This window comes from Balearica regulorum, chromosome 14, assembly GCF_011004875.1.
Source record: "Balearica regulorum gibbericeps isolate bBalReg1 chromosome 14, bBalReg1.pri, whole genome shotgun sequence".
NCBI classification, from domain to species: Eukaryota; Metazoa; Chordata; class Aves; order Gruiformes; family Gruidae; genus Balearica; species Balearica regulorum.
The window spans coordinates 2,964,461-2,982,231 of NC_046197.1; positions in this window are offsets into that span (position 1 = coordinate 2,964,461).

A 17,771-nucleotide genomic window follows, 5' to 3' on the forward strand; every position below is an offset into this window, starting at 1 on the left:
AGTCGGTAACTCTGAAACAGCAATGCCTTGTCTTCTTGGACTTCGTAAGAAGCAAGAGGTAATTTTCTTTTTACTTAAAAGCCTTTAACAGTGCTTTGATGATGCACTGAAGGTCTCAAGTAGTTGGGTCTATTACTTATATCTGTTTGGGGAGAGGGATGTAAAGAAAGGGGACGAGGAGCCGGGGGGAACCAACTAGCAGAGCCTGGTGTCCTGTGGAGATGTCTAGCGGAACAAACAAATAAATGACTTAGAGAAGAGTAAGTCCTGAAGTTTAGTATTGTTTGTAGCACCAAAAGGCGCTCTGTTCTGTAACTCCTATGGGCACAATGAAGAAGTTCTCTGCGTGACTGAAAATCACCTGTGTGCTCACATGTGGAACTTTGGGACGAGGCAGACAGACGGGCAGGCACACCCCCGTACAGCGCCCGGTGCCTGGTTTTGTTTTCTCGCTCTACCTTGGTTTCAGAGTTCTTTGTTTCTCTAACGTTGGTTACCACCTACCTAACACGACAGGTCTTTGATGTAGAAAGCATGAGGCGCTGCAGCTTGAAATAAAAAGCCAGCCTTGAAGCTATGACTATAATGACTTTTCTTGTAGATGGGCTTGTCCCAGTGGGAGAACTGTGACATGCACCAAAAGCAAAATTTCTTCTTCCAGAGTTCTTTTAGTTTAGATTAATAAAAAAAAGGGTGGTGCATCCCAGCAGAGCTTGATTTCTCTGTCACTGTGGAACAATGAGCAGTTAAAGCTACATTATTATCTGCACTTGGCTTGGCCGGGGCTCTCTGCAGCTGCAGACTTGAGAGCAACGTTAGAACTGGCTCTACTAGATACGGCTGCAGTGGGAGTTTATGGGGTGGGGAGGGGCGATTGTTAACTTGAATTGCATACTTCTGGGTTATTTTTTCTTTTATTAGTGGTAATGAAATGTTCTTTACTTGCTAAAACTTAGGAGCGCTCCAGTCAGCAGCATGGGTGTGTAGTGGGGGCTGCGCTGCCTGCCCACCGTGATAATAGCTCTCTCATGTCATGGCTGGCATACTCCTGTGCATGCACAATCATCAATTTTTTGCCATTGGGTGAGACTTCTAGATCAAAGAGGTTTATGAGCAGAACCTCCAATGTGTTTGAGGTTTGCCCATCACTGCATGATACTTCCCAAGAGCATATTTCCTCATTAAAAAGTAGCCAGACTTGTTCCTGACTGCATTATGGTTAGTTTTGATTTGAGGCTGCCTCCAGAATCAATGGGAGTGTGCTCTTGGAAAGTACTGTACAGAGATGGGGAAACCTCAAACATTTTGGAGGTTCAGTTTGGAAACCTCTTTGGTTTGGAAGTCCACCAAAAGCATGTCATGAGATGGTTAGAAGGCTGGGTGGGGTTTACATCTGAGGATAGAGTGCAAAAGTGAGAATTGTTTAGCTTGGAAGAAGAAAGGGTTGGAGAGTATGTGAGTGAGGTGTTTAAGAAAGATACCATGAAACCTAATCCACTCCTCAAATTAACGTTGCTCCCTAATATGAGACCAAGGGGTCAGTTAGCAAAAATGAAACAGGGAGAATATTTTAGCATGGACCATTTAACTAGCCTGTTTAGGAGTCCTGATCCCCAAGAAGCTGTAGACAAGCAATTGGTACAAAGAGCATGATTTAGCAGAAAGGGCACCGATTTTGGGACTTTGCTGTGTGCCCCTAAGGAAAGCTTTCTCTCCTCTATATGCCTCCCTGTCTCTTCTCTCTGTCTTGCCTGTAAACGTTGTGAATAAATTACAATGGGGAAATCAGCCCTAATAATTGTATGCTTTTAAAGCAGTTCACTCAACAGGGCTTCAGTCCTGGTGGTGCACCTTAGGCTTTTCTGATCTAGCACAGGTTTTTGTGTAGCTGTGACAGAATCAGTTGGGGCAGCCTTTGGACTGTCATTGGGTGCCTGAAGGGATTTTTGAAAATACCCACATGACAAAAATCCTGTTAGGAATCCAGTGTCCACCTTCTTTTGAAAAGTTTACCAGGTAGGTGTTTTCATCCCAAGAGTTTATACACAAAACATTCTTCCACTGTGCCTCCCAGTAATACACCAGGTACACCAGCAGGAACTCCTCTTAACGGTACCTTGTGGAGGTAGATATGTCAATCTGTGAGATGCCTAGATAGTAGAAAACAAATAAAGCTTAGAAAGATTGGATTCTAGAGAAACTTAGTAAAGAAATCGTCCCAGTTCTGGAGACTAGCTCTTCATCCAGCTGCTTCAGACTAGTGGTGATGTGACAGTTTACGCCAAGAACGTTTCCGGACAAAGAAATTACCTCGCTGCTGAGTGCCTCACCTGTCAATTTATGGAAGTCCCCTTTCTGTGCTCTTCAGAAAGCTCATGATGCACTTAAATCGTAGGAAGGGAATGTATTATCAATTAAACGTAAATTTTTAAAATGTAAACCACAGGTGACAGTGTATAGTACAAGCCCAAAAAGGAGCTGAAAATACAAACTGAATAGACTGGGGTTGAGGGGTAAGTCCCGAAGTAGTAGTGGGAGACAAGCTGAATCAGAATAAAAGCAACAAACCGAAGGTCATCTGTCTCCACCGGGGTGGTGGACAAACCAAAGCAGTGTATTTTGTGATGCCTACAGCCTGGGACTATTGATCATGGTCCAGATCTGTAACCACCTCTTCAGGGGTGAGGGCGAGGGAGAAGGGGAGGAGAATCTTGTGCAAGTATCGGATTATCCTAAGGGTTAGAAGTAGGGGTTTGTGAGAGGCTGTATTTTTTTCTTAATCACCTTCTCCCTCTATCTTCCAGCCTGGAGCTGCTGTCAGCTGTGACCCAGGTGAGGCAGGGGGGTAGGTGGTCACCACTGGCATGGGGAGGACAGTGCCAGGCAGTAATCTGCTCCGCTGGCACTGCAAACTCTGTTTTGCCCACCCTGCCGAGAAGCCTTCAGTTGCTCAGGGAGATAATATTGTTATCACCTGGAGATGTTTCTCTTAGAAACTATCAAGCCCCTATTAGACTTTGAGGACCTCGAGCAGGGCTTTGGAACCGCAGCTGACAGAAAAATGCAGAGGCGCTTGGCTTGTCAGCAGAGAAAGCAGCAAGGACAGTTTTAAAGCCTCCAAGGGCTGGAATAGCACTGCACGTGAGTAACGGGTACAGGAACCCAGCCCTTCCCTGGAACAGGTATGAGCCGTGATTTCTTGAGAGAGCGTTGATGTAAAGCCCCTGTGATTAATGCAACTCACCACTGGATGTCATTGTTTCTCTATAGGAAAGCAACAGGGACACTTTTATTTGGCAGTAAAATTGTTTTTATTGTCTTTTTTTTTTCCCTCCCCCAAATAAAGAGCCTCACATATGAGATATTCAGGTGTTTGGCACCTTTTCCACTTGGCTACAGCAAGCTCAGGAACCAAGATTACGCTTCTTGTTTTCCTAGGGTGGGGAAGGTTTACAGCCTTGTGATGAATATGGTCTATCCTCAAACTCGCAGCTATCAGGCCAGATCGTCAGCTGGTGTAAATTGTACTGCTCTGTTGAGTCAAAGAAGCAATGCCAATTTAAACAGGCTGAGGATCTAGCCCGTTATGCCTGCGTCTTTCAAGTCCCACTCAACTACAGCCAAGCCTTCCTGCTTCCTCAAACACCTCCTTCTGCCCCAGTGTCCCACCTGTTTTCTCAGTGTTCTCTTACAACAGACCTAATTCTTTGCTCTCCTTTCTGTCTCAGTGCACTGTTTGAAAATTTCATCCAAATCTTGGTATCAGTCATTTTTCCATGTTCTTTCTGCTTTTGTTTGTATTTTCTTCAACATGCCCCTTCCAGATGCAAATCTGGAAAGACAGCCTTAGAGAGATGTGGTCAACTGGAAAAGGAAACAAGTCATAGGAACTTAGCCCAGAATTTTGCCCAACTTCACATCTACCTTGACTTTTTGGTTGTTCTGAATTTGCTTCTGATCCCATCTCGGTGTTAATTTTCCACACCCACCCCTGTATTTTTTTTAAATTTCAAAATATATGTTTGGGCAGGTATAACTGTAAGATGGAAAACTAAAACTCTTTAGTATTAAACACGCAGCATGGGAGTTTAGCTTGCTAGGTCCTGACACGGATACAGAGAAGGTCTGGGAGGAGGTTAATTCTAAAATCAGCTATTCTGCTGATTACGCAGACGCTCTGTGCCATCCTCCAGCACAGAGGGTAGATTTGCTTTCTGCAGGTTAAGGAACTGAATGGCGCCATTGAGAGAGCACTGCAGGATGGGTTCAGTTTTCTTCCGGTGAGTAGTTTCCTTAGCATCCTTCTGCCAAAGTTCAGCAGCAGCAGGAGGCTCTCAGGCTTGATGGCTTACAGCGCTCTCACCATCTTTCAATGCCATTTCCTTACCTACAATGAAAAGTTAATTAAACCAGTTAATTATTCATACAGCAACAAACAAGGAAAACATCTTTCAGCATCACACTGATAGACCGATTCTTTTTACTTTCTTTATATCGACAATATGTCCATCAGCTCGGGTAGAATATTGTGTGAAGGATCTTGCAGATTGCTTTTCTGATCACAGGTATGAAGGCCTGCAGGAGAATAAGAGCCTGTTCGGTCAAATGAGCTGTCATTTGTTTTTTAGTAAATCTGCCCGCCCTCCTTGCACATATGCAGTGATAGATATAATGCCCCTATACATTGTGCATTATCTTTCTCAGAAAAGGTGTACCTCAAGGTCCAGGATTGCATGCACAGGACTTAGTGATGAATCTGATTGTGCCCTTCTTTCTACATCTAATCAGTTGGCTGTGCTGCTACTAAAAGCACCGAGCTGGGGCTAGAGGAAGGAATTCAAACATCTTGTTTCACTCAGGGTTCTGGAAGAGATGAAGAGGATACCATTGCTGCTTGAAAAGAGGGCACAGAAAATAGCAAAACAGGTCCGTGAGATGGTCTTCATCCAATTCGTGGTAGATGTTTCATGTAAGTGAAGGTAATTTGTAACTAAATAGAGAGATGATGGAGCTGTGGGCTACAAGGATTTAGATCTGTGATGTAATGAAACCATCCAACTTCACAGGGTAAGGATAGATCTTGCTCTGATGAAATAGAACTCAATTCTTAGTTTCCCTGCGGGGGAAAAAAAAAAAAAAAAAGACTTGATATCTCCCACAGAGAGTCTTTTGGGATTAGATAAACTGAAATCTTATTGAGTTTTAACGTCAAAGTGCATTATAATCTCAAATGTGGCTGTAATAACACCAGCTTCTTACCAATTAAATAGGTAGTCTGTGTGGGTTTGGGGTCTTACTCACTGGGTTAAAAACAATTAAAAAATATTCCCAGCTTGTACTCCTATTACCTTACCTAGTCATCAGGGCTGCAGCAGACAGATGTGTATTCTGCTCGGATTTCGCAACGGTAATTAATTTTATATCCATTTTATAATTTTCATGTTTTATATGGACAAATGGTGTCTCTGGCCATGAGATGACTAGTGAGCAAGGCACTTCCAGGGGCTGTTTGGTATGTCCGACAGAGAAGTACTTTCTGAATCCTTGCCAGCTAATGTAAAGGGCTAAAGTCTCCACCTCAGTGTGCCTCTCAGAGGTTACCTTGTTTAACAAGGCAGCACTATGAGCAGGTGATGCTCTTGGTGTGACATCTGAGAGAGCGAACCATCTGTATTGGACATCTGAAGAAAATTCATGGTCAGAACCTCCAGGCTGTCTCACTTTGAGTGCAGTAGGTTTGGGTTTATTGTTTATTTATCAACACACCACAGGAAATATTTGAAATAGCTTTGCAGATCTGTAATCACTGGTGAAACATGTTCTAAAATAGATTCGGGGTGGGGCTGGATAAGATGAATCACATTTTCAGAAACAGAAATCTAAATAGATGCAGCAATATGAAGCCATCAGACTGAGGCTGTTCTACAGGTACGTAGTTTAACTGAAAGCAGGACCTGTATTACAGAAGTTTCTCTTGGTCTCTGACACGTTGTGATTTTCAATTCTGATGCCAAAATCAGTTCTTTTACACTGAGAGAGTCCATTTCCTTATTTATTTTGCCAGCTGCTCTCTTTTCTCATCTGCATATATTCTTTGGGTATTACATCGGTATCTTTTGACGTAATGTTTTCAGGTCCTTGGTCATGAGGCTGCTTAGGGACCATAACCAAATAAATAAATGATGAGTGCTAAAGAGGGAAGACAGGAGATATTAAAAATACAACAGGACATAATCTGGTCTTTGGCACGGAAGATAATTTGCACCTCAGCTCTACCACTGCTTAGGTTACATACTCAGAGATATTTGCCTAAATATTTATTCAAAAAAATTTTTTTTTAATACAAATATCTCAGTTGAAAACGATCAGATAGCTTCTGTGGATATGGCTCAAAGTAATTACTTTTTTTCCTGGAGTTTCTGGTTTGTCAACAAACAAAACCACTATCAACAAAAGTTGTCGTCTCTGTTTATGGTCAGTCCTCGAGGAAGCACTTTTTAAGGACACTAACATGAAAAGAATGAAACTTTTATTCCCACCTGGTCTGAACATTGTCATTGTTTGGGTTGAGACCAATTCAAAATTTTATATCTACGATGATTCTTCCCCTGTTCCTAACCACGCTGGCATTGCAAATTAAGTGGCAGTTAGCATTATAGCTCAACAATCAATATCTTGTAAAACTGAAGTTCCTGCATCACATAACATACAGCTACCGCTATCATAGGTAACAGGTATGCTGCTGAGGGGTTTTAGCAGAAGGTAAATGGTTTAGATATTTAACTCCAGTGAAATAAATAAGGCTTAGGCTTCTTTGTAAATCTTAGCTATCATGCCTGTACATTCAATTTGATGACTCACCACTGTAATCCATCTGCCCAGGCTGGAACGTGGCAGCCATTCTGTGCTAACAACAACACAGCGGTTCAGTTTTCTGAAGAGGAGATGTGAGGAGTAATTTGTCCAACTGAAACTGCAAGGTGAGTCACAAAGGTGATGACCAGGATTAACTTCCCGCAGCCTTGATCTCATGAATGCAGCAACATTTTCACGAGTCCTGCAGGAGACAACTTCCCGCAGAGCTGGAACAGGTCTGGATAACTGTCCGTCAGGAATGGCCTTTGAGTACAGCTGGCGGCTGGGCTCTTTCTCTCCGTCTATAAAGATGAGACTTTAAAGGTTTTTGTCTGCGGCTGTGAACATTTTCAAATGACTGGCCAAGACCGAGAGCTCTCACTGATGACTCTGAAAGCATGCTGGTGTTCGTTTAAAATAGCTTTGTTATTTTCAGCTAGAGGAGTTCAGTGTTCCTTCCTGCTCCTCCAAAGCGCAAAGGAGGAGTTCATTACTTAAATACTTGTGGTCTTTCGATAGGAGTGTGATACCCAGCTCCTTCTGGGTGCCTTGAAAAATGTCCCGTTACAGTCTTGCTGAAACTCGCTGTGCTTGTCTCATTTCACACCCGAACTCTCATGTAGCACAGCCACCCTTGCACTAGGAACCAGCTCCAGAAGCGACCGTCCTTACAGCACGCTGTAAGAGAATGTCTGATGGCAGGAATATGCTGACAGAGAGAACAACATCGCAGAGTCTCATGTTGTTTGGGTAACAAATTAAACTTCTGCTTGTTTCCCCAAATTGTAGTTGTGACCTGGACATTTTGCAGCTGCTACGCCATTAACTAGGAGTTCATAGTATTGCCAATAAAAAATATGACAGAAATAATTTTCAAGTGGTAGATTTGACTTACCTTCTTGTTCTAGGGGCTCTAAAGTGGATTTCAATCATGTTCAGTCACAGCCATGTCAAACTCAATTGCCCAAATGAAGCCTGTTCCCGACTGCCTAAAACTGGTTTTGCGTCAGGAGGTCTATGCAACACTTTGCAGAGCTCTGACCTAGCAAATTTGCCCTCTGGAGCTGCTGTTTTGATTGTTTCCAACACCTAGAAATCCAATTCCTTGAACCAAGTATTCAGTAAAGGGCTCGGTAACCAGCTCTACCGCACAGTATGTATCATGGAAGGAAAGGCCAGAACAAACCAACTACTGCAAGTATTAACTTAGACGAAACTGAAAGTAGCCCAAAATGCATTAAACAGTAAAAATCACTTTGCCACTCTCAGGGCTTAAATACAGATTTTGATACGGACTGTAAAGGGCAGTGATGCCTTTCTCTTAGATGAAAAAGGAACAGACACGCCATGTTCTCTCTGGCTTCTTTGGAAAAGCATTTAGGAGCTCTCATGTTATATGGAGAAATAAGAGAAGCAATTAGCACTGAAGCCAAACTGCAACTCTCAGTCTGAATAGTGCTTCACACAAACAGACCTGCTGAACCCCACGGTTTTATTCAAGTAATGAAGTGTTGCTCAGTGTAATTAAGGATTGCCAGCTTGGGACCCTGAAAGTATAATAACAGCTTTCATCATGTAGGACCTTAAAGCATGATGCAGGCCCCAAATCAAGTTCTCTGCGCTCTCTCCTTTCAAAATGAAATCAGACACGTTTTCTGCTCTTCTAGGCCCGGTCTCCCATTTAGAAAATGTACTTTTCTGTTGAGCCAAGGAGCAATTGCTTTTCTGGCAGTAGTTAATATCATAACACTAAGGACGGTACTTTCGACAGTTTGTATCATCCTTATTCATAGCTGCAGCGAAGGTTATCCTATTAGCGCCTGCTGTGGAGGCTGTCTCCTCCCGGCCTCCGAGAGCCTGGAACCTGTTTTGCAGAGCTCACCGAGAGCACGAAACCGATGACTGTGAATGTTAAGACTGGCAATGAAGTACTTTTTCATGGATGAGGTCTATTTTTCTTTCCGATGCGATTCTACGCTACAATGCTACCCCGATTTGTCATTTTGGACCTCCTAAGTTATCTTGATGACAAATAAACCGCAGGTGCTTTGAAGGGCCACCTGCTCTGTCAGGTGGGATTGATGTAAATGTCTGAAGTACTTACAAGTTTTATCCTTTTGTTAAATCTAATGTTACATACGTGGCTGAATGTGCTATTGCACTGTGTGTGCTGAGAAGCAACAGACCTGAATAGCATATATGAGAAATGATGCACAAAGCCTGTGAGTTTATATACTCCTTTTTGGGCCAAATACTATACTGAGGGGGATTATTGTGAGTTTTAACTTCTGCAGCTGTTTCTCTGTGTTCATAAAAAATTCAAAGTTCGGTCTCATGTTACAGCAGGGTAAACCAGATGTACTTCATGTTTCAGGTACTGCCCACTGAAAATTACTCTCAGTTCAGAGCAGTAAAAGCATTGTGCAACCGGGATGAATTTGTCTTTCTGTGAGGCTCCTTGTCCTTATCTCTCTGAGGAACCAGTCCAAAACTCCTCCGACTGTTGAGATCTTCTACGATACTAATTCCTTCCAGTATTGCCATTTTTTTACAGTTTAATCATAAATCTGCTGGAGCTGGATTTGCGTTAAGATGAAACACATCAGTCGTCACACTCTGTTCCTGCCTGCCTGGGGGAAAGCCCTGTTTGGGTCGGATCCCTTTCCTGCTTCCTTCTTCTAGCAAAATAGCTGGGTGCTGGGGAGAGCTAGCAACGCTCTGTCCTTCCCCTGGGGAACTAAAGGAATTGTGAGATAGGAGAGGGGGGACAAGAGGAAAAGAAACCAGTCTCATGGATGATAAAGGATCTTTGCCCCTCTTTAGGTAACAGGTTGTTCTGCTGTATGCTCCTCTTGGCAGCAATGCCAGGAGGGTCTGAATGAAAACAAACGGTCTTTTAGCTGTAGGGGGACAGTGGCTCGAGGAGAACAGAAGCACAAAGGCAAAATATTGGCCGAAGATGGAAGATAATTATGCAACTGTGAGTTGCAGGGACAGCTAGCAGTCTTGTATCATCAGACAGCGCCTCATGCCAAACCATAATCTTTACTTCGTTCCAGTGAGAGTTTCTGTGAGTCTGGGAGCGCTGCTAACAGACTGTCAAACCAGAGAGGAAACTCGGAGGGAAGTTTAAATGTCAAAGAGTAGGATACAAGCTATTTTTAAAAACACTTTTGGTTTTTGAACTTGCAGAGTTGGCCAGGAGACATCCCCAAGGGGGGGGCGTGAGGCCTGCGGTCCTGCCCTGCCGCCGGGCCTCTCCTGTCAGGGGGCAGGTGCAGCCCATGGCTTTACCCACCAGCGGCCTTCCCCTCCACTCGCTCCACTGCTTCCTCCCAGCCACGTCTGCTCTATTATCAGCTCGAACTGCAGGGCAGACAGATAACATCCCCCGGTAACGCAGCCCCCCAGCAGCCTCCGCCCGCCACACCGCTGCCAGGGCTCGGCCGAGCGGGAGGCTGGAACGAACCATTGTGCGGGAACGGGCGGGAGAGGAAGGGTCGTTGGTTCTCGCGAAGCAGCTGGGTTAATGAATGCTCTGCTTCATCCCTCCGGCTCGGCCTTGGTATTTCAGCATCAGCAGGAGAGACGGGACAGCACTCCTGTAGTGCCGGCTGCCATTCCACCCACCACCCCCTCCCCCCCCTTTGGAGCGGATGGTACGTCCCAGCGCGGCAGCGGGCACAGGTGTCTGCGGGGCGGGGCTGCCCGGAACGTTCTGGAGAGCGCGCGCAGCCTCGCCCCGCCCACGAACCGCGTGATCGCGGCGGCGGCAGCAGCGGCGGGTGTGAGGGCGGCGGCTCCGCGGTGCCGGGCCTGTACGCGCTTTGCTGCCGCCGCTCGGCGGGCTGGTGCTCGGCGGCACCCTCGCAGTCTCCCTGTGGGGTTTGGTTTTTTTTTTTTCCTGTGTCTGGTGCTGTGTGGTGCTGTGTGGTGTGGTGTCCTTGTCCTTGTCCTCCTCCTCCCCCCCCGCTTTGCTTGAGGCTCTACGCTTCTTAAACTCTTCCAGTGTAGTTGTTACTCTGTGGCTTCTCTGCTAATTAGGTCAGGCCGTCAGTGTAATCAAGTGTCACTTCAGGGGATCTGTGTTAATTGCGGAGTGAGGGCACTGCTGGTCCGTGTGGTGCTGTTGGCAAGGCAAGCTTGTGTGGGGAGGGGGGGGGCCCCGTGTGGGGAGGGGGGGGGCCCGTGTGGGGAGAGGGGGTGCAGCCAGAGCTGCTCTGGGGTTAAGTAAGCGCTCAGGGACGCTAGTGGCCAATGTTTCCCTTGAAGAGGAACCCAGTGACCAAACTGGACTTAACAGCATCTGGTTTATGGATTTTTGGTGGGTGAAAGGAAGGGCCGCAGCTATGCGCTCCACCTGTGCGGAACTATGGAAAGATACAAAGTTATCTTGTTACAATGTAATTCTAAATTAATAATGCCCGTTAATTTATAACTATAATTCATATATACTTGAAGATGTTGTTTACAGTCTGTGCAATAATTTATAATTAGGCATAAAAAATGATATTTCTCATAACACTGGCTGGGGCCAGGCACTAAAGGGGAATTGATTTTTAAAGTAGATTAATTAGACTAGGTGTTTTTTGGAATTAAACTGATTTCATGTGGCATATTTTGTGACAAGAGTGTTTTGCTTGTTGGGTTTTTTGTATTTTTTTAAAAAAATTTCAGTGGCTTTGTGCAAGCTTGCCTTGAAAAAACTAAGTGCATAAAGTTTCTTTTTGGCTCTGTAAAAACGCTTAGGAGCTCAGGTACTTTTTGGAGCAGCAGAGTAATGAACCTTTAAGGATTGCTCCGTGTGTTTAGGAGCATATGTTAAGCTAGCTAGAGTAAACAATATCAATGTAAAATACAGTAGTACAAGTAGTACCTAAGTCCTCAGAGCCTTTGTCTGATTTCTCTTTCTGTGGCACCCTACCACAATCCTAGAGCAACAGAAAAGGTAAACCGCTTCCCCCTGTGTAGCCTGAAAGTCTCCAGAGGATGCAACCCAAGAACTTGGCTGAGAGATTCAGTTCAGCGTCAGGTTCCCAGCTGATTGCTGGGCATGGCAGGGTCTCCTGTGTCATCTTCAGAGACTGAAGCCGTTCAGAGCACACTCTCAGTGAAAGACTTGAGCTTGTTTTAGAAGATCTTTCAATTTTTTTATTAGATTGGAGTTGTTCATGAAACACGGGATATTGTAAGGCTTAAATTAGAGTCCTGTTGTTGACTTCAAGCAGTTGTAGCATGTCTAACCTCAGACTTGGTACGAATGCATGTTGCAATACAAAATTATCTTGCACCTGAATTCTGTCTGTAACCAGCCCCAAGTCCAGCCTCTGCCCTCTCTCCTCGGGGTAAGTGGTACTCGCCCCCGGTGAAACAGCTATGTGGAGTGTGCGGCTTGTCCCCGATACTGTAGGCTTTGTGGTACCACGCTGCTCTGCTCAATTCTACAGAGTTTTACTTAATTTGTGGGAGACTTGTAGGGACCATTACTTTGCTTTGGAAGATACAGATATTAACTTAGGAATCATTTTTACTTGTGAACAAGCAACTTTGTCTTTCGATCTACTCTTTTCCTTTCTGACCTCTCTTCCCCTTTCTTTTTTTGTTGGACAGCGTAAACAAGTCCCAGCAGAATTGCTGAAATGACCTTCGAGTGATACATTCAAGCACTGGAAAGGTAAGATCTCATTTATAAGCAGCAGTGAATGGCTTTGTGCGTATCTGCCGTGTGCATGCCCATCATCAGCACTGTGGGGTGGCAGATTTTTGTATTTCTGTTTGTATTATTCTGTTTGTAACTGTCAAACAGGGAAGAGAGTCCTCCAAAAAAGGCCAGCATGCTGATAGTCTGCTCACGTCCTGTGCTACAAGAATATTTTCTGTGGCTTCTGATAGGGAGTTTATTAAAGAGCATGAAGTGCTGTGTGGTACGATTGCTTTTCTGGATACCTTCTTCTACTCGATAACTGTGTGGTTTCTGGAACAGATGACTCAATGATTCCTTCCCTTTGTATGCTGGAGAACCAGGTGAAGTCCTGAGTCAAGGGTATTTGAGGGTGCAGGAAAAATGCCTTGCTTAGGTGGGAGGAAATGTTGATTAAATGTTTGGAAAAGATCACGTGGATGGACTGTTCTCTGGTTATGGTCAGGCTACTGCCTCAAGCCAGACCTTGCAATGATGTATGGGCTGAATTTTGTTCTGATGTGGAAGTAAAGCAGTCTTTTAACAGGTGAAGAGGTGCTTCCATGTGTTTTGGGCTTTGATTTCTTTTTTTCAGATTCTTGATTCTTCATGCGTTGGCCTGTGGGGGTTTATTTATAGGAAACACAGATGTTTTCTAAGACCCATCTTGGGTAGGGAGTATCATTTCCAGGTCCCAGAAGTGGCTCTCCAGTTAGTCATACTTGTGAGAGAGGGTGCTGAAGAGGGTGATGACGGAGTAGTTTTCATGGCTGTTGCCAGGATTTGAAGGTCCCAGATGGAAAGTTGATGAGGTCAGAAGATTGGTTCCTACAACGTTTCCCCCACTCTCCAAATAAAGGAGGGGGGGGTGTGTGGAGGAAGTGGTTGTCTACGTTTGTTTGTGCAGTGAAAGACTGTGAAAAAGAAACAAGATACTGAATTTTCTCCTCTATTATTTGCTTGCTGCTTGTGTTTTCCTAACACTACCACTCCCCCCTCCCCCCCCCCAATTTTATTTATCTCTTTTGATTTTTGGCAAAAAAATGTTGAGGTGCTAATGGGCTGTAATTCTTTTTATTTGATTATACATGGAAATCATTAATAAAGAGTCTGGTTGGTCTTACTTGCTCATGTTTTACTCTTCTAGCTCTTGGGATGTCACCATTGCTGTAGTTCTTCAGAGTGGCTTCTTACCTAGGTCTGAATTTCTGAAAGCAAGTTTGTTTATCTCCCTGTGCTTCTGAAACAGTGGTTCAGGGTAGTGAGGAACTGTCAGATTGGGAGCTGGTGTCACTCCATAACAGTAAAATGATTTGCTTCTCCAGTCTGATTGGAGTGAGAAACCAGTGTTTATGGGAGAGCAGATTTCAGCTGGGATATTTCTAGCCAAAGGCCTATAAAGTGCTTGAGGAAGTAATTTAACAATGAAGTAATTTTATGATAGTGTTATAGCATGACGTTAATAAACAGCACGAGCTTGATGCACAGTAGTAGAAAACAGACTGATTTGTAATACTGTTATACATAACAAGTCTAAGGATATGTCAAAATAGTGTTTTCTGGCAGGAAAAAACACAAATATCTCCTGTAGTTCATGGTGTAAGTAAAAAGATAATGTTCACAGCAGAAAGCTGTGTGAGGCAATAAACAGTTTTTGTGGGGCATTGTATGAGGAGGCGAAGTTATGCATTCTATGAATATGGCTCCTGCTGGAGGAGATGCACAATCTAAATGAATAAACTTCAATGTAATCAAAATATTTTTCTGTTTTCAAGTGTGTCTGAAAGTTCAGAGTTGCTGATGCCTTGGATTTTTCATTGAAAGTATTTAAGGTGGTATGTTTTCGGGGAAGAGATAGTTGAAGGCAATAAGAATTGAGGGAGAGAGATGACAAAGTGAGTGGAAGAGAGATGGGACATGATTGAACACATTTGGGGGTTGGCTCATTTCTTCAGTCTCCCTGGAGCACAAAGCTTGCAACTCACGTCTTTGTAAGCATATAAAACTCTTGTCCCTCTTACCAGAAAATATTTAAAAAATAATTATGTGCTGTGTGTAGCCCTAATAAATTTGGGGATGTAAGTTTTTATGTGCATACAATTTTCTAGACTAGGTCTTACTGTCAATTCTTTCTGATTACATCTGCTTAAGTGTGTATAACACCGGAAATAACTGTTCTCTGTATGGGGTGAAGGTTGTAAGGCTGCGTTAGCTTATACTTCTTGATAGCAAATTGGTATTATTGTATGCAAACCTAGTGTCATTACCAAGCTTATGGGTAATAACATCTGCCTGGATAGACCTAATACAGATCCTGTTTTATAGAAATGGCACACACCTTCCCTTTTTATTTCCATTTTCTCTCAGACAGGTGTGCTTTCCTGTCTTATTTTATACCAGGTGCTCTTTCCTTGTCCTGATGTCAGTGTGGCATTGGCCTTACAGCCATCCTTTGTGTTCACCCTGTGTCCTGATGTTTGTATGGTCACAGAAGTCAGTCTTGCTGGCTGTGTTTACCTTGTTTTCAGGAAGGAAGCCCATAATACTCTCTAGGCTTCTACTTAAGGAATAAGCAGATATAAGGCCTGCCTTGGTTTTTCTTTTGCTTCTTGCCTTTGCTGACATGCTTTACCTATAAAACAATGCTCTGTCTGGACTTAAGGTGTTTCAGCCACTTTCAACTCCCACCTCTTCATTTTTTTTCCTTCTTTTAGTCCAAGTGGCTTCTGGGCTGTTGGCAAAACCTGCTATTTTTAAAAATCTTTTCTGATGTAATGTTTCTTTTCCCCATCTTGCCAACTATTTCTGCTTTGTTGCCTTCATCCCTTCTCTGAATTTGACACCTTTTTAATTTAAATCTCCCAGTCAGTGTCTTGCTTTACTCACGTCTCGAGCATGCCAATTACATTACACTTCTCCCTTAGCACATGTGCTTCTAATTCACTGTATTGTCACATACCAGCTCCAAGTGTTGCTACGGATCATGTTCATGGTTCGATCCTTCCTTGCTCACTGCAAGGGGAGGAAGTAGTAATGCGTAGTTCATTCACCCTCCTTCTGTTAGCAGTGTGGGATGCTTCCCGGTGAACTGAAGGGGGGTTGTATGACAAATATTTTTTGCTAATGCCCTTCACTGGGGAAAATAGTCTTCCAGCTAGGAGCCTTTATTAATAGGATCACACGTGCTACCTTGCTTGGGTGTAATCCTAAGCTGAAGGTTGTGTTCTTTTGATGCTGACTTCTGCTATTACTTGCAGTATTACGTTCTAGTGTTTGCACCATTCGGCTGGTACAAAACAGCTGGCTGTGCTGTATGGCTGCTGCTGTAAGGTGCTTTTTGCTAAGGGGAAGGAGAGTGCAAAAAAACAAGGCTGCCTCTCCTGCCTTTCTTACTAATGCAAGTTGTTTCATGTGTAGCAGAGTTAGTGAATCCAGGTTCTTAATGATTTGTTTCCAATAGCTGGGATCTCTGGTACATAAGAGTGAGCTGTGAGTGGTATATAATCAAGGCTGCAGTGTGAGTTCATCTCTCTGTCATGAAAATAATCTCTTTCCTCTATCTGGACATGTATTTTCATGACCTTTGCAAGACAACCAGTTTCAAGTAAATTTGATAGAGGTGTAGTAATGAATGACACAAGTTGTTGGGTGGAGTAAGCAGACTTTGTGGTTGCTTAAACCTTGTTTCCATAAGAAAAGAAGCCTAAAATCAAATGCGTCCCGGTGTGGGAGGACACACAAAAAATATTTGCATAAGGAATCTACAGTCCCCTAATTGTGGCATTTTCCATGTCTCTCAAAACCATTTAAAAGCTCCTTCTGTAACCACCAGCTCTGCGGCTGTGGCATACCGGCTGGTGTTCCTGGTCAGCACTGCGGCTGATGTGGAGGTCAGGTTTCTTTCACATGGTATTACCCATCCTTGACAGAGTCAAGCTGGTTCCGGAGGCTGGAAGCGTCTCTTGACTTCTGAGCTTTAGGCAATACTCCTGGAGAGCAGGGGGCCAAATACATCTCAGGGTTCAGTCCGTGTGGCTGCTAATGTCTTGAATAGCAGCTTTCTTGAGGTTGTTCCAGTCTCCACAAACTGAAAATCGAGGAGAGTAATTCAGGGGGTGCAGGACCTGACCATGAAGGCCACAAAACATATTGGGTAAATACTAGGGAGCAGGTCAATGTGTTCTTCGTAATAGCACATTACTAATACATATTACACGTTAGTAGCACACATGTCTGTAGCTTACAATATAGATGGATGTGGCAGCTGCCACAGCTTTCTTCAGAGTTACGAGGTATTAAGAGTCTTCTGTGAAATGCTGTCCTGTTAAAGCTGACGGCGGTGTTGGATGTGCCTTATAGGATGTATTTATTTTCTTACGTCATTAGTTCTCTCTCTCCCTGTCCTTCAGCAGTTGATTGCTTTCAACCTGAGGACTCTGCCTGTTGGGCTTGGGAGAACTCCCAGGTGTTGTGAACATGGTTATGAGAAGGCGTATTAGTTTTTGAGAGTGGATCTTTTTTTACTGCAGTAATAAATCTTAAGAGATGGCAAACAATGCTGATTTATATGCAACCAGATTAAAGTTTGGAAATAAGAACATAATTGCTGGCATGTCTGTCTTTTTTGATCATGTACAGTGTTCAGCTTAGGTAATGACAGGCTTATCTCTGTATTTGAAAGCCAATGCCATGTTGCATTTACCGCTTAATACAAATAAGCAGAATTCTTTTGTGCTTCAGTGAGTGAATGTAATTGTTGGCAGATGTGAGTTTTAGGTTAGCATTCCCAAATTGCTCACCATTTACAGAGTTCCCCTGAAACCATGCTGCAGCACAAGCCTCTGCTTCAGCGACAGGAGGCTGAAGGGTGCACCGCTGTGATATGAATGGGCAGCAGAGGCAAGTCTTCTCCTTCAAAGCCAGTGCTGCAATACCCCTAATGTTTCACAACGCTGGCAGGCAGCCTAGATGTTCCTTATGGAAAAATGCAGCTTGGGCAGTTTCTTCTATGACCTTATCATCCAGGTTACTCTGGTTTACTCTTGATGCCATGCTGGTGTATTTTTGGTAGTTCAGGATTACAGTGACGTTTACAGCCTATCATTCTGTTGTTCCACAAACCCTTTTCTGTTCTATGATGTTACATCTTACATTAAAGTATGGCTGTAAGAAAATCCCGTCATTTTATTAAAACACTGCACAGGAAGTGGTCTGATTTATTGGCTTGAGTAAAGTC